Source organism: Bufo bufo, chromosome 3 (genome assembly GCF_905171765.1).
Source record: "Bufo bufo chromosome 3, aBufBuf1.1, whole genome shotgun sequence".
In the NCBI taxonomy this organism is placed as follows: domain Eukaryota; kingdom Metazoa; phylum Chordata; class Amphibia; order Anura; family Bufonidae; genus Bufo; species Bufo bufo.
This window is the reverse complement of record NC_053391.1, coordinates 262,286,973-262,300,742: the sequence shown is the minus strand read 5'-3', so window position 1 is coordinate 262,300,742 and position 13,770 is coordinate 262,286,973.

The window sequence follows — 13,770 nt, the reverse complement described above, 5'->3', positions numbered from 1 at the left end:
TCCTTTAATTTTTCCTCTGTAATATAATTGCAGTTGCCTGCCAGTGAGTGTCAGGCCCACAGACTGTACTGTGCCCCCTGCCCACCACTCATATAGGGTGGCACAGCACCTTGCAGATAAAAAAGTCATTTAATTTTTTCTCTGTAATATAATTGCAGTTGCCTGACAGTGTATGTCAGGCCCACAGACTGTACTGTGCCCACTGCCCACCACTCATATAGGGTGGCACAGTACCTTGCAGATAAAAAAGTCATTACATTTTTTCTCTGTAATATAATTGCAGTTGCCTGCCAGTGAGTGTCAGGCCCACTGACTGTACTGTGCCCATTGCCCATTACTCATATAGGGTGGCACAGTACCTTGCAGATAAAAAAGTCATTACATTTTTTCTCTGTAATATAATTGCAGTTGCCTGCCAGTGTGTGTTAGGCCCACAGACTGTACTGTGCCCACTGCCACCACTCATATAGGGTGGCACAGTACCTTGCAGATTAAAAAAAGTCATACAATTTTTCCTCTGTAACATAATTGCAGTTGCCTGCCAATGAGTGTCAGGCCCACAGACTGTACTGTGCCCACTGCCCACCACTCATATAGGGTGGCACAGTACCTTGCAGATAAAAAAGTCATACAATTTGTCCTCTGTAATATAATTGCAGTTGCCTGCCAGTGAGTGTCAGGCCCACTGACTGTACTGTGCCTACTGCCCACCACTCATATAGGGTGGCACAGTAACTTGCAGATAAAAAAGTCTTTTAATTCTTTCTCTGAAATATAATTGCATTTGCCTGCCAGTGAGTGTCAGGCCCACTGACTGTACTGTGCCCACTGCCCACCACTCATATAGGGTGGCACAGTACCTTGCACGCATAGTACCACTAATCTAAAAAAAAATGGCAGGCCACCCCGCAGGGGCCGTCGTGGTGCTGTGATTTCCTTTGGCCCTAGAATAATGCCCAGTGTTCAGAGGCCATGTACCCTGAACTCGAAAAATTTTGAGGACATGGTTGACTGGCTTACACAGGAAACCCAATCTTCTACAGCTTCCGCTCGGAACCTTGACGCACCATCCTCCTCCAGCTCAGCTTCGGGCACCTCTCAAATTACCACTCGCCCGCCCGCAGCCACCACCAACACTAGCACCACAGCCGCTTCACTTGATCTGTCAGAGAAGTTATTTACACATCAGTTGGAAGAAATGAGTGATGCGCAACCATTATTGCCAGAGGATGTAGATAACAGGGATATGTCTCAGTCAGGCAGTATTAGACACATGGACGTACGGTGTGATGATGATGATGTTGTACCCACTGCTGCTTCCTTTGCTGAGTTGTCAGATACAAGTGAAGCGGTTAATGATGACGATGTGTCCGTGGATGTCACGTGGGTGCCCGCTCGAAGAGAAGAAGAACAGGGGGAAAGTTCAGATGGGGAGACAGAGAGGAGGAGGAGACGAGTTGGAAGCAGGGGGAGGTCGTCGGAAGGAGCTAGTGGCACAGTCAGACAGCATGTATCGGCACCCGGGGTCAGCCAGACAGCACGCCAATCAACGCATGCTGTTGCCACCACCAGAGTGCCGTCATTGCAAAGCTCAGCAGTGTGGCATTTTTTTGGTGTGTCTGCCTCTGATAACAGCGATGCCATTTGCAACCTGTGCCAAAAGAAACTGAGTCGTGGGAAGTCCAACACCCACCTAGGTACAACTGCTTTGCGAAGGCACATGATCTAACATCACAAATGCCTATGGGATCAACACATGAGTACAATCAGCACACAAACTCAAAGCCACCATCCTCCGCCTGGTCCTCCATCTTCAGCCACGTCAACCACTGCTGTCCTCCTTGCCCCCTCTCAACCACCCGCCACTCTGCCTCTCACCTTCAGCAGTTCCTGCTCATCTGCCCACAGTCAGGTGTCTGTCAAGGAAATGTTTGAGCGTAAGAAGCCAATGTCACAGAGTCACCCCCTTGCCCGGCGTCTGACAGCTGGCTTGTCGGAACTCTTAGCTCGCCAGCTTTTACCATACAAGCTGGTGGAGTCTGAGGCCTTCAAAAAATTTGTAGCTATTGGGACACCGCAGTGGAAGGTACCTGGCCAAATTTTTTTTTTCACAAAAGGCAATCCCCAACCTGTACTTTATTGTGGAAAAGGAAGTCATGGCATGTCTGGCACACAGTGTTGGGGCAAGGGTCCATCTGACCACTGATACCTGGTCTGAAAAGCATGGTCAGGGCAGGTATATCACGTGCTTTGGAATGTGTGGCTCTGCAGCAGAGTTGGTGACACCGCCACGACTTGCAGGCAGGCCTGCTGCCACCTCCTGTACTCCTCCTACTTCATCCTCTTCGCTAACCTCCTCGGCTGAGTCCTCTTCTGCTGCTGCGTCTCGCTCCACATCAACTGCACCTCCCCCCCAGCTCCCCAGGGGTTATTCCACATCCCGGATACGACAGTGTCACGCCGTCTTGGGGTTGACTTGCCTGAAAGCAGAGAGTCACACCGGACCAGCACTCCTGTCCGCCCTGAACGCACAGGTGGATCAGTGGCTGACCCCGCACCAAATAGAGATCGGCAAAGTGGTGTGTGACACCAAAAGACAATCAAGAAGGAAGGGGAAAGACACTAGGCCTCACCGCTAGGGAAGGAAAAGGGTCACCACCTATAAAACCCTGCTCCTGGCCCTAACTCCTATCTGTATGGGCACCTCTCGATGGTAGAGATACTGTCACGAGGGTATCAAGAGCAACGTCTGACTCCGTTATACCCGGGGTGAGGAGGTCGCAGCGGGTGGCTGCGCGCTCTATATCTAAAGATCACGTTGTTTCTTTGTGATTGTTTTCTGTGTTTGCCTTGCTATCCTTTTTGTCTCAATCAGGGATCCGTAGCTTCTCCTCCTCAGCTGTTTCTTGTCTGCCACTCCCAACCTCCTTATATTCTCCCCTCACTCTTCTCTAGTTGCCAGTTATAGAGCTTCCTGCCTGGACATCTATACTGACCCACTGGAGTTGTGAATCCTGGTTGTCGTTCCAGAGTGCTACCCTCCGGATCCCTGTTGGGCTTCTTGTTGTCTCCTGTTGTCGCCCACCTGGGATTATATGTTGAGTTTGTATTGTCTGTCCTTCCCTTGGTGTTTTCCTTTAGAGCTAGTGGTGCGGACTAGTGTTCCCACCGCCCTGTTCACTATCTAGGGCTCAGCTTAGGGAAAGCCAGGGCTTTAGGCACGTGATCGGCGTACGGGTGAGGAACCCGTCTAGGGACGTCAGGGCAGCCAGGTGCCAGCCGCTAGGTGAGTCAGGGGTCACCACCTTCCCTCTCACTTGGGCAGGGCCTTCCTTGTTCCCTCCCTCTGTGTCACGTATGTGATAGTCACGCCAACCGTGATATTATAACTGGCCCTTACTTTTTGAGAAAAAAAAATAAAAATAAATTCTTTTTGTTGTTTTTTTTTTCTCTACTTAGAATCCAATATGGATCCTATTGCTGCCTTGGCAAAACAGCTTCAAGGCCTGTCTTTGGAGGTGGCAGGATTGAAGGCGTCTGTCCTCCAACAACAGCAGCAAATGCAGCAGACCGCACCCCCAGCGGTTGCTATGGGTAACCAGGTTGTTACAGAACCCAAGGTTGTTCTTCCTGACAGATTTTCTGGGGGAAGGGACAAATTTGCGACGTTCCGTGAGGCCTGCAAATTATACTTTAAGTTGCGCCCTTACTCCTCAGGTAATGAAGAACAGCGGGTTGGGATTGTCATTTCCCTGCTTCAGGGGGACCCACAATCCTGGGCGTTCTCGTTACCCCCTGGTTCCCAGGCTCTCCGGTCAGTGGAGGGATTTTTTGGGGCTTTGGGTCTCATATATGATGATCCTGACCGAGTCGCCCTGGCTGAGTCGAAGTTACGGAGACTCCTACAGCGAGATCGGTCAGCAGAGGAATATTGCTCAGAGTTCCGTAGGTGGGCTACGGATACTCAGTGGAACGACCCGGCTCTCAGGAGTCAGTTCTGCTCTGGGTTATCTGAAAGGGTTAAGGATGCGCTGGCGCTGTATGAGACCCCCCTTTCCCTTGATGCTGTTATGTCCCTCTCTATCAGAATAGATAGGCGTCTTAGGGAGAGATCGAAAATTCCTGAGCAATTGGTTACCTCTCCCAAGCAACAATTAGTCTGTACTGACTTAGATGAGCCTATGCAGCTAGGCGGAACTTCTCGTCAGGTCCGTCCTCCTGAGGTTCGCCGTAGGGGGGGGGGCTTGTTTTTTCTGTGGGGGGAAGGGTCATTTCATTAATGTCTGTCCCTCCTTTCTCAAAAACAAAAGACCGTCGGAAAACTACTAACCCCAGGCTGTGCGGAGGATGTCAGCCGGGGGGTATACGTTTCCTCCATACGAACATCTCAATTTGTGTTACCAGCGGTTATTGTTTTTGGTGTTAAGACGGAGTCTATTTCTTTTTTTCTAGACAGTGGAGCAGGGGTTAATTTGATAGATGCCCATTTTGCCCGCACTATGGGTTTGTCTCTCTGTACGCTGCAGAGACCTATTCCCGTATTCGCTATAGATTCGGCTCCTCTGTCTCAGAGAAACCTCACCCACATTGTTCATAATTTACACCTTCGGGTAGGGGACCACCATAATGAGTGTCTTTCATGTTACGTTCTGGAGGGCCTTCCCTCTCCTGTGGTATTGGGTCTTCCCTGGTTGGTAGCGCACAATCCAGTGGTGGATTGGCAGGCCAGGGAGATATTGGAGTGGAGTGAGCATTGCAGAGAGAATTGCTTAAATAACAATTGCTTAATCGCCTCCATAGCTTCCCTACCTACATTTATTTCGGACTTTGAGGACTTTTTTCTGAAAAGGGTTGTCAGAAGCTACCACCTCATCGTCCTTATGATTGCCCGGTTAACCTGATTCCCGGTGCAAAATTACCCAAGTCCAGGTTGTATAATCTTTCGGGTCCCGAGAGACAAGCCATGAAAGATTATATCTCCGAGAGTCTGGCTAAGGGACACATCAGACCCTCTTCTTCACCCGTGGCTGCAGGGTTTTTCTTTGTTAAAAAGAAAGATGGGGGCCTGCGTCCTTGCCTAGATTTCCGTGAGCTAAACCAGATAACCATCCGAGACCCATACCCTCTTCCTCTCATTCCTGACCTTTTTAATCAGATTGCGGGTGCTAGGTGGTTCTCCAAACTTGATCTTAGGGGGGCCTACAATCTGATTCGTATCAGGGAAGGGGATGAGTGGAAGACAGCTTTTAACACCCCTGAGGGGCATTATGAAAATCTAGTTATGCCTTTCGGTCTAAACAATGCCCCCGCTGTCTTCCAACATTTCGTTAATGATATTTTTAGTCATCTCATCGGCAGGTTTGTAGTCATATACCTAGATGATATCTTAATTTATTCGGCTGATCTGAAAACACATGAGGTGCATGTCAGGCAAGTACTGCAGGTCCTACGGACGAATAAATTATATGCGAAAATTGAAAAATGTGTCTTCGCCGTTCAGGAAATACAGTTCCTGGGATATCTATTATCTGCTTCAGGTTTCCGTATGGATCCTGGGAAGGTCCAGGCAATTTTAGATTGGGATCTTCCTGAGAACCTTAAAGCCCTACAACGGTTTTTGGGTTTCGCAAATTTCTATAGAAAGTTCATTAAAAATTATTCAGTGATCGTTAAACCCCTTACCGACATGACTAGGAAGGGGACTGATTTTTCTAAATGGTCTGACGCCGCTAAAAATGCATTTTCCTCTCTAAAAGAGAGGTTTACCTCGGCACCTGTTCTAATTCAACCTGATGTCTCCCAGCCTTTTATTGTTGAGGTAGATGCGTCAGAGGTGGGAGTGGGGGCTGTATTGTCTCAGGGTCCGTCTCCTGGCAAATGGCGCCCTTGCGCTTTCTTTTCCAAAAAATTATCTTCTGCAGAGAAGAACTATGATGTTGGAAATAGGGAACTGTTGGCGATTAAGCTGGCGCTTGAAGAGTGGCGTCACTTCTTAGAGGGAGCAATCCACCCCGTCACGGTGATTACGGATCACAAAAACCTTCTGTACCTAGAATCGGCTAAGCGTCTCACCCCTAGACAAGCTAGGTGGTCGCTATTCTTTACCAGATTTAACTTTGTAATCACCTATCGTCCTGGGGCAAAAAATACCAAGGCAGACGCGTTATCTCGTAGTTTCCCTGGAGGGGGTAATGCTAGTGATCCGGTACCTATTTTACAAAGAGGAGTGGTTGTCTCTGCTGTACACTCTATTCTAGAGGGAAAGGTGTTAGAGGCCCAGGGGGACGCCCCGGCCTCTTGCCCCTCAGAGAAATTGTTTGTACCGTTAAACCTGCGTCTTGAATTATTAAAAGAACATCATAATTCGGCACTTGCTGGGCACCCGGGTAGTAAAGCAACTTTGGAGCTATTATCTCGTCGTTTTTGGTGGCCAAGGTTGCGTCAGGATGTAATGGATTTCGTGTCTACTTGCTCTACTTGTGCACGCGCGAAAGTCTCTCATACACGTCCAGCAGGGTCTTTATTGCCTCTTTTTATCCCCAATAGGCCATGGACACATCTGTCAATGGATTTCATCACTGACTTACCGTTGTCTGCGGGTAAAACAGTTATTTTGGTAGTAGTAGACAGGTTTAGCAAAATGGTACACTTTATTGCGCTACCCGCACTTCCTAATGCTAAAACTCTTGCTCAGGTGTTTATCAGTGAAATCGTGAAGCTTCACGGGGTCCCTTCCGATGTGGTTTCGGATCGGGGAACCCAGTTTATTTCTAAGTTTTGGAAAGCTTTTTGTTCCCGTTTGGGGGTGTAATAATATTACAGGCTATAGCTACTAGAGAGGGGTCGTTGATCCAGGGAGTTATTCTGATTGCCTGATTGGAGTCGGGAAGGAATTTTTTATTCCCCTAAAGTGAGGAAAATTGGCTTCTACCTCACAGGGTTTTTTTGCCTTCCTCTGGATCAACTTGTAGGATGACAGGCCGAACTGGATGGACAAATGTCTTTTTTCGGCCTTATGTACTATGTTACTATGTTACTATGTTACTATGTTACTTGTCCTTTTCCTCAGCTTTCCATCCTCAGTCGAATGGACAGACTGAGCGTACCAACCAAAACCTAGAAACATATTTAAGGTGTTTTGTGTCTGAAAACCAAGAGTTGTGGTCATCATATTTACCGTTAGCTGAGTTTGCCATAAATAATCATTATCAGGAGTCCACTGGCAAGTCACCATTCCTTGGTGCATACGGTTTTCATCCCCAATTTTGTACTTTCAAAGAGGGGGGGTCTTCTGGGGTTCCCGAAGAGGAAAGGTTTTCTTCATCTCTTTCTTCGGTATGGCAGAAGGTGCAAGTTAACTTGAAAAAGATGAGTGGTAAATATAAATGCATGGCCGATAAGAAACGGTCGCCAGGTCCGGACCTAGGGGTGAATGACTATGTGTGGTTGTCTACTAGGAATATTAAGTTGAAGGTTCCCTCTTGGAAACTGGGCCCTAGGTTCATTGGTCCTTATAAAATAGTAGCCGTCATTAACCCTGTGGCTTTTCGCCTGGAGCTACCTCAGACTTTTAAGATCCATAACGTCTTCCATAAATCGTTACTCAAGAAGTATGTTCCACCTCTAGAACCATCACCGCTGCCACCTCCTCCTGTTATTGTGGATGGTAATCTGGAGTTTCAAATAGCCAGAATTGTTGATTCTCGTCGGGTCCGCCGCTCTCTTCAGTATCTGGTGCATTGGAGGGGTTACGGTCCCGAGGAAAGAATGTGGGTTCCAGCGTCAGAGGTAAACGCCAACAGGTTAATTCAGGCTTTCCATGCCTCTCATCCGGAGAGACCTGGTCCTGAGTGTCCGGAGGCCCCTCGTGAAAGGGGGGGTACTGTCACGAGGGTATCAAGAGCCACGTCTGACTCCGTTATACCCGGGGTCAGGAGGTCGCAGCGGGTGGCTGCGCGCTCTATATCTAAAGATCACGTTGTTTCTTTGTGATTGTTTTCTGTGTTTGCCTTGCTATCCTTTTTGTCTCAATCAGGGATCCGTAGCTTCTCCTCCTCAGCTGTTTCTTGTCTGCCACTCCCAACCTCCTTATATTCTCCCCTCACTCTTCTCTAGTTGCCAGTTATAGAGCTTCCTGCCTGGACATCTATACTGACCCACTGGAGTTGTGAATCCTGGTTGTCGTTCCAGAGTGCTACCCTCCGGATCCCTGTTGGGCTTCTTGTTGTCTCCTGTTGTCGCCCACCTGGGATTATATGTTGAGTTTGTATTGTCTGTCCTTCCCTTGGTGTTTTCCTTTAGAGCTAGTGGTGCGGACTAGTGTTCCCACCGCCCTGTTCACTATCTAGGGCTCAGCTTAGGGAAAGCCAGGGCTTTAGGCACGTGATCGGCGTACGGGTGAGGAACCCGTCTAGGGACGTCAGGGCAGCCAGGTGCCAGCCGCTAGGTGAGTCAGGGGTCACCACCTTCCCTCTCACTTGGGCAGGGCCTTCCTTGTTCCCTCCCTCTGTGTCACGTATGTGATAGTCACGCCGACCGTGATAGATACCCATATACGGGAACCTAGATAACCCTGGTGATCCTCAGATGCCCTAAAGATAATGACTGGGCAGAGACCACCTGTTCCTTCTCTGGTGAAGGAACTAGCGTCTCACTGAGGCCTAGTAAACAACCGGGGGGGGGGGGGAATACAAAACACGACAAGCGGAACACTTAACTTCAGAGGATGAAGGATGAACAGGACATCAACACGAACCACACTCCAGCTCTTCCAGGACCAAATGAAGCTATCCCAAGCAAGGAGTGATGGGAAAAGTCTGACTAAATAGGGTGTGGTAGAGATCACATGATCCACACCTAAACAGGAGGTGTGGACATACCAGCAACACACAGACAAAGTGAAACCAAAAGAGGCTGTCAGATTACTAATGCATAGATAATCTTTCAGACCTTCTGGGACCTGTCACAGATGTGACATTGACACATGTGCCGTGCATGGCACATGTGTTGAATCTGATCGTACAACGCTTTATGTACAAGTACCCAGGCTTACAGGACGTCCTCAAGAAGGCCAGGAAGGTGTGTGGCTATTTCAGGCGTTCCTACACGGCCATGGCGCACTTTTCCGATATTCAGCGGCGAAACAACATGCCAGTGAGGCGCTTGATTTGAGACAGCCCGACACGTTGGAATTCAACACTCCTAATGTTCGACCGCCTGCTCCAACAAGAAAAAGCCATCAACGAGTATTTGTATGACCGGGGTGCTAGGACAGCCTCTGCGGAGCTGGGTATTTTTTTGCCACGTTACTGGATGCTGATGCGCAATGCCTGTAGGCTCATGCGTCCTTTTGAGGAGGTGACAAACCTAGTCAGTCGCACCGAAGGCACCATCAGCAACCTCATCCCATTTGTTTTCTTCCTGGAGCGTGCCCTGCAAAGAGTGCTGGATCAGGCCGTAGATGAGCGTGAAGAGGAAGAGTTGTGGTCACCATCACCACCAGAAACAGCCTTATCATCATCGCTTGCTGGACCTGCGGCAACGCTGGAAGAGGAGTCTCTAGAAGAGGAGTCAGAGGAGGAATGTGGCTTTGAGGAGGAGGAAGACCAACCACAGCAGGCATCCCAGGGTGCTCGTTGTCACCTATATGGGACCCGTGGTGTTGTACGTGGCTGGGGTGAAGAACAGACCGTCAATGATATCAGTGAGGACGAGGAACGGGACATGAGTAGCTCGGCATCCAACCTTGTGCTGTCATGCCTGTTGAGGGACCCTCGTATAAAAAGGCTGAAGGAGAACGACCTGTACTGGGTGGCCACGCTACTAGACCCCCAGTATAAGCAGAAAGTGGCTGAAATGTTACCGAATTACCGGAAGTCGGAAAGGATGCAGCAGTTCCAAAACAAGTTAAAAAGTATGCTTTACAAAGCGTATAAGGGTGATGTCACAGCACAACGGGAATCTAACAGGGGAAGAGGTGAAAGTAATCCTCCTCCTACCATGACTACGCCGGCAAGGACAGGACGCTTTACAGACGTGTTGTTGATGGAGGACATGCAGAGCTTTTTAAGTCCTACGCATCGCCACAGCCCTTCGGGGTCCACCCTCAGAGAACGACTCGACCGACAGGTAGCAGACTACCTCGCCTTAACTGCAGATATCGACACTCTGAGGAGCGATGAACCCCTTGACTACTGGGTGTGCAGGCTTGACCTGTGGCCTGAGCTATCCCAATTTGCGATAGAACTTCTGGCCTGCCCTGCTTCAAGTGTCCTGTCAGAAAGGACCTTCAGAGCAGCAGGAGGTATTGTCACTGAGAAGAGAAGTCGCCTAGGTCAAGAAAGTCTAGATTACCTCACCTTTATTAAGATGAATGAGGCATGGATCCCGAAGGGACTGACAGTGGGGGATGCATTTGACTAAAAAAGGCCACAGGCTACTGCAGCGGCTGCAACAATACCAAATTTTTCAGGCATGTGTACATGCCTAATTTTTCTGGCCTCTGGTGCTCTACTGTGGCTGCAAAAACAAAACAAAAAAAAGGCACATACATGTGTCAATTCCCCTTCGTGATCGTTACCTTGTTGTGGTGAAGGGGCTTGCGTATCACAATGAAGCGATCACCTCTATGAGGGTGTTGGCAATGGCAATGTTGGCACACCCCAGATGAGATAAGGTCGTTGCTTCATTGTGAACAGACCAAAAGCGATTGGCTGGATAATTTTGCATAGAAAAAACATAAATTTTCTTTGTAATCATCTAAGGTGATCATTAAGGCCTACTAGGCCAAAAATTGGCGTACACTGCAGAATCATTGTTTTCTGGGTCACTTAACTGTCACTGAACTACCTCAGCACGACCATAGGCTTTGAAAAACCGCCATCGCCTGCAATCTCCCGAACGTGCGCACGAGCACAGTCATCACTACACCAAGATTGACGCATAGAGGAATAAAATTTATGTCATGAGTGTGTCAACTATTGACAACTCTTTGCGGTTGTTTGTGGTGCGTTAAACGGGGAGTTTGGTCTGTCAGAGTTTGGTCTGTCACTGTGAAGCGGGCGTAACCCTTACACTACCTGATCGATACAACATCATACCTGATCGTATACACACACTGGATGTTTTAAAACACGTTATTCCAAACAATTTAGGAATGTTAGGTCATTTATGCCCTTTATGGATTAAAACCCGACTCTGCGTCAACTACGTAATTTTCCATGGGAGTTTTGCCATGGATCCCCCTCCGGCATGCCACAGTCCAAGTGTTAGTCCCCTTGAAACAACTTTTCCATCACTATTGTGGCCAGAAAGAGTCCCTGTGGGTTTTAAAATTCGCCTGCCTATTGAAGTCTATGGTGGTTCGCCCGTTCGCGAACATTTGCATAAATTTGCGTTCGCCGTTCGCGAACTGAAAATTTTATGTTCGTGAAATCTCTATATAGCACCCGATGATGCATGTTCGGCTCATTCTTAGTCAGGGAGAGCTGTGCTGAGAAAGGGACAGACAGTGTAGGGAGTGAATTAAGAATATTTTTACCACCAAAACTTTTCAGAGACCCAAAAGTCCTTTTAAGGACTATTGTGTGTGCCAGCAGCAATCTATATTTTTAGCGCAACCTGCGCTAAATTGCTCAAACTTTACAGACCCAAAAGTCCTTCTAAGGACTATTGTGTGTGGCAGCAATATCTATTTTTAGCGCCTCCTGCGCTAAATAGCGTACATAGTTAGGCCGTTGCAGACAGCGACATTAGCTGCGCCACATATCCAGTGTAAAGTGTGCGTATCCCAAAAATATCTGTGACATCCAATGTACTTTTTCCGTTGACGGTGTCCGCTGCGGACAGTGACATTAGCTGCGTCACATCTCCTGTGTAAAGTGTGCGCATCCAAAAAATATCTGTGACATACAGTGTACTTTTTCAATAGACAGTGTCCGCTTCTCACAGTGACATAACCAGTGCCACATCTGCAGTGTAAAGTGTGCGCTGAAAATTTTTATCTGTGACATACAGTGTCCTTTTTCCATAGACGGTGTCCGCTGCGGACAGTGACATTAGCTGCGCCACATCTCCAGTGTAAAGTGTGCACATCCCAAAAATATCTGTGACATGCAGTGCACTTTGTCAATAGACGGTGTCCGCTTCTGACAGTGACATTACCAGGGCCGCATCTGCAGTGTACGCTTCAAAAATTTATCTGTGACATATAGTGTCCTTTTTTGCGTAGACACTGAGGACAGTGACATTACTGGTGGTACCTCTCCTGTACAACACTTTTCCTCATCCCAAATAATTGTGACATTCCCTGTAATTTTTCATTAGTCTCTGGTGACAGCATTGACATTACCTGCGGGATATCTCCTGTGTGACGTTTCCAGATCCCAAATACCTTTTTAAATTTGTTTGCGCATATACTTCCAAATCCTACGCTACTGTACGTGTGACAGACTTTCAATCATATATAATATTTAATATGAAGAAGGTGAGCAGTAAGGGACGTGGCAGTGGCCGTGATGCTGATGGTGCACGCAGAGGCCGTGCTGCCAGAGCACAATAAAAACAATCATCCACAATACCTAGCTTCATGTCCGAGTTTGCAGTGCGGCGCCGGACACCACTCTTGAAGTCAGACCAGTGCGACCAGGTGGTCGGTTGGTTTGCAGCAGATAATGCTTCCAGTCGGTTAAGCACCACCCTGTCTTCGACCAAGTCCAGACTCAGTAGCCAAGAGTCTGCTCAACCCAATCCTCACCCTGATCCTCCTTCCTTCCACCATAGAGAGTCTGGGCAAACAAGTGATCCCACACTCGGATATTCCGAGGAGCTCTTTTCAGCGCCATTCCTTGATTTGGCCCTCTCGCCAAGCACGTTTGAAGAGGGACAGATCTTGTGCCCTGATTTCCAAACTCTTGAGCATCCACAATCACAAGAAGATGACGGTGGGGAACGGCAATTACTGTTTAAAGGGTTTCTACCACCTCGTTTTGAGAAATTTAGCTGTCAGACACTAGCGATCCGCTAGTGTCTGCTCTACCAAACAATGCTATTATAATAGCTTTTTGTGCAGCCGTTTCCATAAAAAACAAACTTTTATCGATATGCTAATGAGCCTCTAGGTGCTATGCGGGCGTCTTTTCAGCACCTAGAGGCTCGGTCTACCTTCACAAAATGCCGCCCAGCCCGTCCCTCCAGCCCGCCCATCTCCTCTGGAATGCGATCCTCCCTCTGAGTCAGCGGACGAATTCTCGCGCATGCGCCGTGCGCGTCTGTCTTCGGCGCAGGCGCGGTTAATGTCTGACCGTGGAGATGTCTGTGCAGAAAGCGGTCAGACATTAACTGCGCCTGCGCCGAAGACAGACTCGCACGGCGCATGGGCGAGAATTCATCCGCTGACTCAGAGGGAGGATCGCATTCCAGAGGAGATGGGCGGGCTGGAGGGACGCGCTGGGCGGCATTTTGTGAAGGTAGACCGAGCCTCTAGGTGCTGAAAAGATGCCCGCATAGCACCTAGAGGCTCATTAGCATTTCGATAAAAGTTCGTTTTTTATGGAAACGGCTGCACGAAAAGCTATTATAATAGCATTGTTTGGTAGAGCAGACACTAGCGGATCGCTAGTGTCTGACAGCTAAATTTCTCAAAACGAGGTGGTAGAAACCCTTTAACCTCTTTAGGACACAGGGTGTACAGGTATGCCCTGATGTCCTGGTACTTAAGGACACAGGGCGTACATGTACGCCCTGTGTATTTCCGATCACCGCCGCCTGGCA